This window comes from Cottoperca gobio, chromosome 10 (genome assembly GCF_900634415.1).
Source record: "Cottoperca gobio chromosome 10, fCotGob3.1, whole genome shotgun sequence".
Lineage (NCBI taxonomy): Eukaryota > Metazoa > Chordata > Actinopteri > Perciformes > Bovichtidae > Cottoperca > Cottoperca gobio.
Genome location: NC_041364.1, coordinates 3899976 through 3914033, shown reverse-complemented (window position 1 = coordinate 3914033; position 14058 = coordinate 3899976).

Genomic DNA, 14058 nt, shown 5'->3' with positions numbered 1-14058 from the left:
CTGGTGATTAACACTTTACAAACTGAGTTATTTTCATATAATATGCATTATATCATTGGAATTATAAATATATATATATTTTTTTAATGTACATTTCACAGGGAACATAACTCAGGAGGGTGCTTTTTAATTAAAGTTCACGTTTGCAGGCGGTTATTTACACTTACAATGACCTGCCTGAGGCATCATGCCGATGTTTCTCAGACATCTTTGGCACTAAGCTGTGTGTGTGTATGTGTGTGTGTGTGTGTGTGTGTGTGTGTGTGTGTGTGTGAGAGAGTGAGTACATTATGTGCATGTAAAGCACATAAAGGAGATGATTAATCGAAAAAAGCGTGTGCTCATATCACATCTTAAGTTGCAGAGGCTGCAGAAATTCACACCATCTGTCCCGTTTCATTATTTTGTTTGTCATTTTAACTTTGGGGAATAATCCAACTCATTCCTCTTTAAAACTCTGCACAGAGCTAGATTTCAACTAGAACTAAACTTGTTTTGGTGGGATATGTGGTTCCAAATAGTACGGCATAGTGCTTTGTAATTCTGGGAACATACATGATTATTAAAAAGGTTAGTTTAGGAGAATGTACGAGCGTTCAAAACAAGTGAGTGGGACACACACTTGGTTGCCTCCCTAATCTAATTTTAACGATATTTTCAATGCAAATCATTAAATAATGAAATTAGTGTTGTGTGTGCCAGCAAATGATTAATGTCTCATCTCTGAAAGATGCACATCTTGGAACAACTGCTTTAGAATTACACGCTTCATTAAAACAGTGAAGGCAGAGTAGAAGGAAGGACCTCATCCTCTGGCAGACAGTGCACGACTCTGTGTCTCGGAGTATTCCCTGTGCAGCGCAGCAAATATCCAACGCGGTACTGAGCGGTCTGAATAATGATGATTCAATAGTATTATGAGACCGCTGCATTCCCCCAATTAAATGATACAAAGGCAATAAATACATTTAGTTCCCAGAGTCCTTCCTATCAATTCTCTGGAATTATTAGATTTATTCATCTTCACTCTCCGATGGGAGAATACAACCGTGTTTCAGGAGTTATCTAGTCTCCTATTCCGCTGAATATACTGACTCGTCAATATATAATTTCATCGATTTCTTTTATGGGAGTGCTGGCAGAAAACAACACCCAAAGCTATTGTGCGAGTCCCCCTGGTTTTAACCCACAAACTCCATTTGCGATACAGCAGAGCAGCGTGGATATATATTTTGCTTCAGCGTATACACCGCTTTCATTTGCTTTGATGGGTTTTTCTCAGACGGCGCTCATATTGAAGTAGTTTCTTTTGGGCACAATGCTGCCACACATTCCTCTCCCTAAAAAGGCCTTTTTGAAAGTTCATATCCAAACACCTTTGACAGTCACGACCCTCGAATATTCCACCGGTCTTCCAGAAAAGAACAGAGAGGCTTTTATTTTGCAGACGTTTTCAGTCCTCCATTTTCATTTTCCATACTAGCCTTGCCATTTTCTCGCTCCTTACATCGCTCCCTAAGAGCTTCATGGTCCGCCGCTCTGCTCCTTCTCTGTACTGTGTTCACATTAAGTCGGGGCTGCGACTCAGCCGTGGAGTTTGAGTGGATCTGAGGGTTTTTGGAAATGACTGCTTTAAGTGACTACATTTGTAATGTGTGGGCAGCAGGGCTGGAAAACGATGGTTGAATTATGATATTAGAATATTTTCCTTCTTATAATAATAATAATGCATAATCATTTTGTTCAGTGCAGGTAGCTATGTTCTTCTGCTGTTCTCTTCACACAAGTTAAACAAAGCACACATTACTTGATCTGTATACGTCACACTACTACTGTGTGTAGGAACACAAATCATGAAATAAAGACTATTTGGTAGAGTTTGAACATTAAAAATAGGAAGGAAAAAGGAAAACGCTATACACCGTTGCTTGTCCTTACACTCTTCCTTCAGCATTTTGAGCCCCTGCACCCTTTTGTACTCCAACATTAATGCTGCCCTGCTGAGAATGCAGTAATTAAAGTGTATGAAGGTCACATGTTTCGAGATGGAGCCTCTGAATGTCTCCTCCGATTTATACTCAGACATCTGGCAGGGAGAGTGAGGGAACATGCCAGATGTGTCACGATGAGTTTACAGATGTTCTTACAGCACTGTATTCAACAAAGGTTTGATTTCATGCAGGCTTAAGTTCATTTCTGGTATCTTCCTGAGCGGTGTTGTCTGGAATGTTCTTTCGTTCCTAATCTGTCTCTGTCCTCCTGTTAGTTTGTGATCAATACGTGTCAATAAATATGATTTTTGATGTGGTGAGTCACATTCAGCGCTAATGCTTCCATCCCATAATATAATCTTATAACAACATATGTTAGTTTGTTAGATTTGGAGTTTTTAAGCATGATAAAATGATTACACCTGTTATCATCTTGTTAGAACGCTGTTAACAAAGATCAATCAATCAATCAATCAACGTAATCCATTGGATATAATCTGAATACGTCGGGATTGTGTCATGATCGGGATTTTTGTATATCCTGTTTTATTTTGAAGTGTTCATTCCCCCTTATGTCATGTCTAGTTGTACTTCCTGTGTGTGTGTTTTCCCCCTGTGATTGTTGATTTGTTCCTCCTGTGTCTGTTCACCTTGCCCTTGTGTTTTAGCCTCTCTCCCCAGCTGTGTCTCGTTTACCTTTTTGTTATTTTGTAAGCTTTTTGGAATAAAGCCCTCTTTTTGTTAATCTCCTCGTGTGCCGTCTTGCATTTGAGTCCTCACCTTTTCCCCCCCGTGACAGATTGCATCCTGAAAATATTACATTTTGAGTTCCACAAATGTGTTCTGCCCGTAGACTATAACATCTGGAGGGTGGCCGCTTGGTTCTGACATGCACCAACATGCACACAGGGATCTGAGTCCAACACGCCTCTCTGTGCAGCACTTGATGTAATGTCCTTGGCTTGACTTGACCTTTTTTGAAAGCTCCAGATAAAATCTACAAAGCTACAAAACTTCTGTTACATATTTAAAAACCACCAGAAATTATTTATACTTACAAGTGTAAGAAACGTAACTTTAAAAGACTTTTAATCTCCTATAATACAGTATTCAAGTAAAAACTAAGAATACGGTTGAAGGAATTTCAATTAATTTGCCATTGAAACACGCTGTATGTTTTTGCAAAAACATTTTCCATTTGAATCAACATGTTGACCAAGACCTCCAAGTAAATAAAGCTGAACTGAACTTTTATGCCAGGGGCTTTATTTAATCCTTCCAGTGCTTCGTCCATCTGCTTGGCTATCTTGTGAAACATGCCGAGTGATGCACACAGGGGACTCTACACTCGTCTTTGAATAATTTTTCCTGGATCACACGCCAAGAGAGGACGAATCATTTTAATTTCCCTGCCTGTGTGCGCCTCAAAAGAATTCTGTACTTAAAATAGTGGCAATTACAAAGGAATACTGCCTGTGACAACAGATGGCTTTGAACTGCCGTTTGAAAAACAGACCATGATCAAATTCACCGCGCTGAAAGATAACTTTATTCATCGCTCAAAATACTACGCTGAAGGTCAAATCTCTGTTTACTTAAAGTTAAGTTTCTGTTTTTATTATCAGAACGCTTCATGAAATTGATGTTCACTGCACACCTCTGGGGTCACACACCAATCATCTGTTGCTTCCTGCCACAGTTACGCAGGGAGGGGCTGCGGTTTGAGTCGGGTGTTTATTCCTTCATCAACACAAAGGTGACGTTTGTCATCAGGCAAAATAAACATCACCGATCTGAGCGAGAGCGTGTCATTTTCAGTGAATCAAATGAACATTTTGATTAGGACTCATCAATCGTTCTCCGTTTTATCAACCGTAATGAAGTCATAAAACGTTGTTCCGTAATCACTGACTCCCCGAGAGCCGGGAGAAGGAAACAATCTTTTACTCCACTAGCCGTTGATGCTCGCACATCCAGAACCACAGTGGAGTCGAGTTTGAGTTGTGTCCACTAAACTAAACCTAAAACACTAATAGGGGCCCTCGCGTGGGAGGGGGGGGGGGGGATCTCACACTCTGGTCAGCTGACGAGTAGAAAAACGATATCTCGTCAAAAAAGATGACATGATCAGTGGCTGATATTAACTTAACACTTTCCTCAGAAGTGTCTTTTGTATGTCCTCCTCTGCACTATAAGCAGGTTAGTAACCTTGAGCATCACGGCATCATTAGCACCAAACCGCGCTGTCATCTCGTGAAGATGTAAAAATCTCATTTACATGGCACATCTCGGGGAGAAGAATTCCACACAGCAAAATTGCATCGCAGGACTAATTGGATTTCCCAGTGCCTTCACACACATTACCACATCTTTATGTATTTTATGTAGACGGCGATATTACTGCAGTGGAAAGGGTTGTGTAACATTGAGTTATCTATACACACTTCAATCAGTTCTCTGGTAATGGAGTTGCTGGTGGTTGAGTAATTTATTGGTGTGTTTGTCTCCATGCTAATGGTGTGTTGCCTCATTAAGCCGCACAGTGTAGGCAGATATGTTGTCTTGAGGGGTTAGCTGTACAGGTTTCATTGTGGCTTCAGGTAATAATTTTCTCTTTCTTCCCGTCGATTTGACATCAGCTTTGGTTACATATGCTTCTGGAGCTCATAATTTGGATTATAATTCATGTTTATTTTATCTGCACATCATCAATAACTTAACACAACAAAGTCAATTTTAGCCTTGTGTCGTTATCACTGCGGCAGAATTCATATATCAGTATTACTGCCTAAAAATACAAAAGTGAGGAGGGGTTGATTGTGTAAAAATTCATTACCCTGACAGTCTTTTTCTTCATCTGTAAACAATACCTTTAACCAAGTTCTCTGTGACGAGTGCTGCCCGTTAAATCATGAAGCGGCTCAGCAGAAGGACATTACTTTAATGACTACATTGATGAATGATGGTGTTGGGCAGGTTGATGAGGTCAGGGAGGGATCTGAGTGTGAAAGCACCTCTCTAGTCCTCACGAGGAGCAAGTTGTGATACACCTTCAACGGTGTATTTTTAGCCTTTTTATATATCAAAAGTAAAGTGCCATCATACACACTGATGACCACACTGTACCTTCTGCAGCAGCGAGTGTTGGCCGTATGAACTACGGGTTAGAGTTGCTGCCGCTCTGCCTTTAGGCTCTGCAGTGCGTCGCTTCATGCCTGCTGGACAAATTAATTTAATACTTTAAAAACCCCAACCCCCAGTGTGTGACCATCTGCAATTATTCTATAATATTACACATTTCGTTTTGTTGCCTTGGAGATCTTCAGTTTTATAACCCATCAAATGGCTTCTAAATCTCAGCGTCCCCTGAGCCTCTGTTGTCGCTCTTTCCCCACAGCCATCGCTGTTATTGCTATTCTCCTTTTTTATCACCACTACTGGTGTTTTCCCTTGGTTACCATTAACACTTTATACACAAACCCTACCGTTAAAAAAACATTCAACACACAGGCTCAATATGTACATACAGAATCCTCGATTACACAGTGATGCAGTTCGTCCAATCAATTTGTGGAGCTGACCTCTGACCTTTAGTGCATACAGTTTTAGTTCAAGCTGCACTTCAGGAGCTAACAGGGGTCAGGTGTTTACTGTGTAATAGTTCCTGCAGCTAAAAAAACTCATCAATTAATGTAATTATTTCTTAACAATTAGTGTTTGATATGGACTGTGCCCAGTATGGAACAATCCAATAAACAGGAAAAGAAATAAGAGTGTGAAAGCCATCAATAAATATATATATATACGTCACTTCTACACTTAATCAAGTAAAAGTTGATAGTTTCTTAAAGGCCTATCGACTAACAGACATCATGTTATTGCTGAGTCATCAGCTGTCATCACTTACGGCTGAATGCAGTCGCTCTCTCTCTTTGAAATGACAAATCCCTCGTTGTTGTTGTTGTTGTTGTTGTTGTTGGTGTTCAAGGAAGGAAATGAGGAGTAATGAGGAGTCCTTACCAAATAACACAATGGAGCAGTAAGGTCAGCGGTGTTGACCCTCTTAAACAGTGTGCTCACAACTTGCCTTGTTAGTATCCTTGAGGTGGAACAAACACGCTGAATGCCTTTCCTTTTCATAAAACATTTGCAAATAATTAAACTTCTGCATCGTTTACATCCATGTTTACGAGCTGGCAGTCTTCTCCTCTGTCTCCGTCAGTGCATTGCTACATTTCTTGGTGCAACACTGCAGCCAATTGTGGGACCAGTGGACCAGTGTGACACCGACTGCAAGATGAGAATGGTGTTGTCCCTGTGCAGGTGCATCCTCAAGCACCTGCACAGCTGCTACTGTAATGATCAAAAACACAAACTCAAACTCAGACTATTGCAACTATTTGTTCATATTGTTATATACTTTGTTTTTTAAATGTGTATTGAGCTGACACCGACTAGAGTTGAATCTATAAAATCTTGAAGGCATAGACTTCCTGAAGCTTCATTTGTGACCCTGTGGGTAGATGAAGGTTACATGATTGCATAACCATCTCCGAGCTGCACAGTGATGTTGAAATGTTTGTGCTCAAATGTCCACGCTGCATGTTGGTATGCATTTTAATCAGCTTTGTGAAACAAATGCATGTTAAAGACGATAAACAATAAAACGATGAGAGGCATCAGTGTTTCACAGACATATTGCAAACTGAACAATGGATCCATCAACATATCAGTTATTATAATAATATAATAATAATAATAATAATAATAATAATAATAATAATAATAATAAGTAATCATTAGCTGCATCATAGGATTGAATACAAACTATTAGGACTACAATATAAGTGTCCGTATTCCTTCGCATAATGCGTTAATTTCAGTTTCAGCATGTCCAAAACATTATCCTTTTACTGTTATGAAGTCTTTCAAGAACAAGAAAACTCTTAATAATAATAATAACTTAATAATACTTAAACCATAACACCAATTAGATTCTGATTCTGTCCATGCTCTAACTCGAGCAGCAATGCTTCCCTAATATGTCTTAATCTAATGCAATTACAGTGATTTTTAAACATTTTATTCCTAAAAGTTATTCAGTCTGTATCAAGTTCAGAAGATACAACATTATTGATGTCAACATAGAACATAAAACTGCCTTTTATCGTGTCCAAAAATGTTCTTTCTGGCTCGCTTGATGACTTAGAAGTAACTGCCAAGGGGGGGAAAAAGGATCAGCCAAAAACATTACCATACACTTTTCATACAAAGAAATATGTCAGAGATTAGACACTGGCTCTGCGCAGAGCCGGAGAGTAACAGACAGCCAATTTATAAACCTGTTTGACATATTTGTCGTTCTGCTTTGATTTAATTGGCTTGTGGTCAGAAAGGTCCGCGATATTCAGCAGTTGCAAAAGGCAAAGTCCAGAGATCGTGCGTGACCGTGGCATTAAAAATGTTATTGTCTCTCAGAGCCAGCGAGCACATCGGGTGACCCTTATTGATTTATCCACCAAAGGAAAATGCCCCAGCCTTTGGTGGAGTGCTTCAGAATCTGCATTAACGTTCCTATTTGTGAGGTTATTTAGCGAAAATTGCACAAATGACTCTTGGGATAATTATTTTTTTTGGTATTGAAAGCCGTCTACTTAGTCAAATACAGAGGGTAGAGGTGACGGGCTTATGCGATATTATGTTAAACTATTCTGCGATACTCAATCAGGGTGAGAGGTTATTTTTAAAAAGCTTAATACACATTAGACCTTAACCAGAGTGTGGTCGATAGACAAGGTGCTCTGTGCATGTGAAATCTAACAAACGAGAGAGTAGTAAAGACATTTCAAGAGGACAAATGGCCGTCGATGGATGTGTTGGCCGCCGATGAGATTTAACCCATGACTTTCTAATTACAGTATCTTTAAACCACAAGGGCACCTCGTCTCTGCCCCACCAGGGAAATCACACTCTGGTGTTTGGATGCTTTGCGTTTTTATTTTTTTGTCCTTGGACTTTGTCTGCTTACTTTCTGCTACATGTCATCCTGCTTACTGGGATGTTTCAGTGCTTCCAGGTTCAGGTATCCCATGTCCTCTGAAGCTCAGTGGTCAGAGCAATACACTAACACTGCCAGGATTAAGGGTTTTATTACATGTGTAGCTCAATAGATGGAGCATCGACCTGCCACTGCCAAGGTTAGGGATCTGCTGCTGTCGTGTGGCAGCCCATCATAATCATGATGCTTTATAGATGTTTGGATTAAAGTCTCAGTGCACCACATGTTTTCATATCTACATCCAAAATGCCATCTGTATTATACTGTATGTTTGTACCTGAGGAGTCTAAGAACCTGACTAGTGTGGAAAGGAGCAGCTTCATTGTGCTCAATTTGTTTTTCCCAACCCCCGGCTTGAGCGCTACTACAAAGTATCACAACCAGCGCTGCCACTATCAATTATTTTCATTATTTTGTAAAAGCAAATGTGTTTTCATTGAGTTTTCTATTTAACAAAGAAAGACAGAAAGTGATTATTATAATTTAAAATGTTAAAATTGTTCAGCTCAGCATGGACGAAGATAAAAACACCTCATTCTCCACAGGCACCTCGGCACAACCGCTATCACAACAACAGCCAGTGCAGCTCCTCGTGTACTTCATGTACAAGCTCTAGTTAAAATGGAAGATGCATTCACACTTACATATTTAAGAAAGGGTTTCCCCATTTTGTTAAAGTCCTTGTAGCTGTCTTGGAGTGTAAAGCCCCTTTCCCTCTGGACAGAACCCCCCACTCACATCTGGCATTTGTCTTCAATGGGAATGTTACAATTGGCATCATTGCTGCTACAAATGAGTCTGCAGTCGTCACAGTGATTTGTTGGCTCCAGCTCTGATCAGCATTGATGGAAACATGACACCCCGGTGGATACAACAATTTCCACCCCTTTATTTCTTTTACTGGATCCAGTTCAAGCTCAGTTCCCAACATGTTCTGCATTTTATACAGGACAGTTTCCCAGTATTGTTGAAATTTGGGACGGGACCAAGGACAATGTGTAATGCTGCCTATTTTTATTATTGAGTTATCATTTTGTCTAAAAAGGAATTAAGAACAAAGTGAAAAATGCCTTAATAATTGTCTACGGACCCAGAAGATGTCTTCACACGGCTTGTTTTGTCTGACAAACAGTCGATGAACCATAAAGATGTTCAGTTCACTATCTTGCGAGGCGATAAAATGCCTGAAAAAGTTTCAGATTTTAAAGATGGAACCAGCTAATAGTCAGCATTTTGCTTTAATACTGTCAAAGTAGTGATTTCACTGATGGCTCTTATAATAACACAATATAGTAGCTAAATGCAACATGCTCTGTCTTCTGCTTCATATAATTTGTGTCCTCCTGTGAGAAAAAGGAAGTTGGAGATGGAGGCGGTAATTTAGCGGTGCTTAACTCCACAAGTTCACCTAAAGCCGAAGCCTGAGCAGCAAAATGTCCGCGGTGCTTGAGTTGTCCAGTTAATTTAACATTTAACAGAATCGAGAACGGTTTCGCCGCCAATTCATTTGGAAGAACTCACCTGTCGCTAAGCTCAACGCGACGGCGACATCAGGCCTGCAGCATCCCGCGCTGTATTCTACGTGTGTTGGCTTGTCGACAAACATTCAAATTGAGCCCTGTGTGAAGTGTGTGCAGCATCCAAATATTCCTTTTCCATTGTCACTTGGAATAAGTTGCTTGAAAGGTTTATGGCGTAAAAGGCAGAGACAGATCTCACCTGTTCCCTGCACTGTCGAGCACCACAGAGAGGTTGGAAATTGCCCGTTCTCTGGAGGCTAAGTAGGTATTTAATGATCAGTCAGTCACATATCAAAGGCGACACCGAGGTAGAAGCAGTTCTCCATACATTGGGACTTTCTCCCTCAGAGAACAGAGAAGTAGACACAGAATACAGATTTATAAAGGAGAACTTCTTGGAAGTGCTTTATTATAGAAGAGTTGATGGCAACACCTTCTTGTTATCATCTATGTAGTGTCAGATTGAGGTTTAAATCAAAATAAAAGACTTAATCTGCAGCTGAACATGGTCTCCAAATGCAGTTTACTTCTGTTTGAGTTGGAAGTGAAGCAGTTTGATTAATTGATTAATCGATCCACAGAAAATGACTTAATGATTTATCATTTCAGTCATTTATTCTTCTTTTTAAAGCAAAGATTTGAAAATATTTGCTGGTTTTAGCTTCTGAAATGTGAAGATTTGCTGTTATATTTGTCTTTGGACTGCTGGTTCAACAGAACAAGCAATTTCAGGAACAATAATGAATCATGTAATAATGTAACTATTTATTAGTTTGAGTAATGTTGGCTAAAAGCTACAGTTCGCAGCATTTTGAGAAATGACTGAGCCTTTTAAAAAAGAAAATATACTTTTTAACCCTTTCAGTACTGAGAGACTATTGCATTGCTGTGTTTAGTCTTTCCATAGACATGTTGACAATAAGGAAAATACACATTCACAGCAACCTAATCCTTTATATCTTCTACCAATTGTGCATCTCTCCAGGCTCGCTGAGACATAATATAAGAAGCTGCATTCATACCAACAGTGTTGTCCTGGCCGTGTGTCATCTTAGTGTTGTAGGCAACACAATGCTTGCATCCTCATGCATGCACTTATAAAAACACCTTTGTAAAGCTCTTTATGTGGAATATACCTCTCTCTCCGCCGCCTGCACACACTCACTCAGGAAAGCTGATTGATTGAGATCACTTGATCCTCAGCGCTTTGATGTTTCCGCACACCGCGAGGTCCTGCAGGACATCTTAGCCTCCCCCTCACGAGGATGCTCTCATCGCTCCACCCTGTTGAGAGATTACCTTCCAGCAGGTTTCACTTTTCATCCATCACACGGACACATTGCTTCATTGCTTTACGGTGCTTGACGTTATAGTAATTGTAGCATAATTTAAATATTAGAAATTCAAAGGAAATATCCAAAAGTGCGTGTTAATGGCAAAAGTCGTTAAGTTAAAATACATCTTAATTAGAATCACTGATATAGTGCAAATGAAAAGGCAACCCAAGAAACGTGCACGTATACATGGATCTGCTTGAAGCTACATTGATGTTTACAATTAATTACCAAAATTCAGATGATGGAAGCTCTGCAGCGATCTCTGTTGAGCACACAGTAACCATAGAGTAAACTACTATATAATGTAAATTAGGATTCTGCTGGGAGTGAACATTAAGCTGTGATTTATCGTCGTTCTCTTTCAGTGAATCAAACGCAAGTATGATCATGGTGTGGGATTCTTCTCAGCGGCCTTGGTTTTGATGATGCCGTTGTCAGCCGCGGTTGTTTTACGACCGGCTTCTAGATTGGGTTTCGTTGGTGATCCTGGATTACAACGGCAGCGCTGCTCATTTCACAAAGGAACAGCTCAGCAGACACACCGCACCCTGTTGCGTCCAAGTGTTGTGGAACAGCTGGTCTTTAGATCTTCTGTTCATTAGTGGGATGTTGAATTGTACTGTATCCGAGAAGAGTTGTGCAGAAAGGAAGAGGAAGAAACACATCACCGACTGTGTTGCTCGACCTTTCAACTGCTCATTCAGAGAGTTCAGCAAGTTGTCTCAGGAGTCCTGTATGTGAACGGTGCAATAGCTGTTGGACGTGTCACTCGCTGCCTGTGTTTGTTTGCTTCGGTCTAAATGGTACGAACAGCCAGTTATGAGCTCCCTCCTGTAATCCACTGCTGGAGTTATTTGCACTGCTGTGTTGTCACTGTGGATCCAATCTCCAGGAGTCTGAGCTGCGAAAGAGAAGTCATTGTCATGTGTCATTGTCAGTCCGGCGCTGCGTTTCTCATCAGTAGAAATACCTTATCTTTCTCTGTCACATACAGCGGAGGTGGAGGGAGAATAATGCTGCGTTTTAAGAACATCATAAAAACAAATCTGATGTCGATTTGACCTTTCAACCCAGCCCCAAGGTGGCAAGCGATGCAAAGCAAAGGATAGAGAGCCAATTGGAGCTGGGCAGTGCTGCAGTATAGAAGCAGGCGAGTTTAGACTCGCATAGGATGTCTGGGGAATACAACTCTCCGTTTGTTCCATTAGTCTCCTCCCCTGGCACATCCTATTCCTTCAGGGAATTAGCCTGTCGATAAGACAGCATCAAACCCGCGGCAACGGATGGAATCCATTAAACCAGCCTTTTGTTTCCGACATTCTTCAGCCGCCATCTGGAAAATGTCATGACAACCTTATCACAAAAGTCACACACTCGGCATCTGACAGATGGAAAAGTGTCGGAAATAATGTGACATGTCGGTTCATATATGGTCCAATCAAGCGCTTGCCATTTTGCTGAGTTGGCGCTAACAAGCGATGAGTGATAATGCATTCAGCAGTGCACGGATGATTGTTATGTTTGATTTGTACATAGGGCTGCTGCTGCTGCTTCTGTCTGCATGTTGAATTGTCCTTGAGCACGACCCTTAACCCCAAGTAGCTCCCGATGGGCCGGCCAGCACCTTTGCATGGCAGCATCATCAGTGTATGAAAGGTACTGAGACGCACATTGTAAAGTGCTTCGTCTGAGAAGGAAGAAAGGTACTATACACATACATATTTGCACAGAGGGTGTCGTATGTTGTACAGTCTGTAAAGCCAACTGAGGCAAATGTGTACTTTGTGATATTAGGTCGTAGTAAAGACGTTAACGTATCGGTAGTTATTGGATAATTTCACACTCTCTGGCTTCTGTTTCTGGGTTCAGTGTAGTCGTAGCAGTTTGTGTTGTTGTGCTACTTAAAGTAGTTGTAGTCCTTCTAATAGATTTTGTAGCAGTAATAATAATATTAGTAGTTAGTCTGAATTCCACACTGCTTGTGTTTTAGTGTTTTGTAGCCTAACACACATTTGAGAGGTGTTCTTTGTTTTTTTGGCATTTCTAAGGTATGTTGAGGAAACGGGAGCACCGCACAGCCAATGATGTCTCTATTTCAAACCAGCAGCTCTTGAAGACAGCACCCCCTTTTATTTTATTTTAAAAAGTGAGTCCTCCTTTCAGCAATGCCACGGTGCAGCAGACAAGCAATTAGTCCACAAAGGCCAGACAATTACTGAGACTGCAGCAACACTTCAAAGAGACCAGGGCATAAATCCTTAAGGGCACAGTAAGCATCCCTTCGCACATCTTCGCCGGTTGGCAGTTTGTTATTTTGTCTGCAGCTAGTGCAGAGAAGCAGCTGGGATGTGTCAGTCTGAGTCTCCTCTGAGCCTCAGGCGAGATAAAGCGGCTGAATCGTCCTGGAAACACGGAGAGAGAGACCTGTCAGTAGTTTTGGAGGAGGGCTGCCTCCTCTGTGCTGTTAGCGTTTGGTTTCCTGCTGCGGCATTGCTGTGAATACTTAGCCTGTGCCAGGTCTGACCTCCACTCTGAATAGACATTTGCGTCTGAATAAACTGACTCTACCTTTTACACAACGTTTGTCTGATGGAAATGAAGTCCGTGTTGAGTTCAACAGTCCAGTATCTGTAAAGTTGGCTGGAAGGTCACTGACTCAATCACACGACAGCTAACGTGCTCAGTAGCAGCCAGTTGTCCTGTTGTTGTGTAAATGTACTGCACAGAAAAGGAAAATGATTTTACTTTCCCTGTGATTACTTCAAGGGCCTACGAAATGATAAACATGATTCTACTGATGATAGTAAATGCTATTTGTGTTGTAAAATGATGTGTTCTTTATGACACAATGATCGCAGTATTTAATAAATCACGATTTAGTATGTCGACCACCGATGTTTACATTGCCGCTACCGGAAACACCCGACGCCGTGTTCTGACGTCACAAGTAGAAAACAGTCCACCAGTTGGATACACAGACAGCACGGCAGAAGTGGCGATGTCGGACTCTGGCGCGGATATTTCGACAGAATCGAGTGACTCACTGTCACTTGTTGCACCTTCAAGAAGAGGAGTTTATTGAATTCGTAATAAATCACGATCATAACAGCATAAAAAAAAATATATATATAATATATATATATATATATATA